Below are 806 nucleotides of genomic sequence, written 5' to 3'. Positions count from 1 at the left end.
GTGAGGAAGGTGGTCTCATACTCACGCTCAGATGGCAACGTTCATATCGGTGCCTAAAGTTCCACCATCAGAGCTGAAGGAGGAGCTTGTCGCTGGGGCAGGTGTTTTAAAATATCGTGTATGAATAGCAGTCGGAGATATAGTAAGGCCAACGTCACAGGACACAATTGCTGTTGTAAAGATACCTCGTCCTGCTCACAGATCACAAAGGTGGAGCTCACATCACACTAGGGGATGTCACCCGGGGTCACTTATAAGACAGAGGGACAGACGGGGAGTGCGGGGTCTGTGGGAAGGAACGGGCGGGGCAGGGTGAGCAGCCTTAGGATTGGCCAGTTGGAGTCGTTTCCACGGGCTTTGGGCATAGGGGCTGCCCCCAGCTGTCGGGCACCTGGTCCTGGGGTGATAAGGACAGGGGGACAGGGGCCCGGATTGGAGAGCCCAGGAAGGGAGGTGCTGGGGTGTGGGCTCTGGATTAGTTGGTGTGCGTTTGAAAATCACCCCACTCCGGGTCGAGGACTCCTCCCAAGGAGGGGTATGACAGGGGTGGGGGCAGGAGTCCAAGGCACTGTGTCTCAGACATATTATGGGTTGTCCAGGGCAGTGCCTGTCCAGCATACAGATGTAGGGCAGGTGCTGAAGCATCAAGTCCACAGGAGGTAGAAAGTGGTTCCTGTAGCGGGGGGAGGACAGAGACTCACGACCTGCACACGCTTTGCAGCTTCACCAAGCATTGGAACAGCGGGGAGCCCAACAACATCGGGGAGGAAGACTGTGTGGAATTATTCAGCCAGGGCTGGAATGAT

Source organism: Propithecus coquereli, unplaced genomic scaffold (assembly GCF_000956105.1).
Source record: "Propithecus coquereli isolate 6110/MARCELLA unplaced genomic scaffold, Pcoq_1.0 Scaffold164, whole genome shotgun sequence".
Classification (NCBI taxonomy): Eukaryota; Metazoa; Chordata; class Mammalia; order Primates; family Indriidae; genus Propithecus; species Propithecus coquereli.
Note: the sequence above shows the minus strand (reverse complement) of the source record.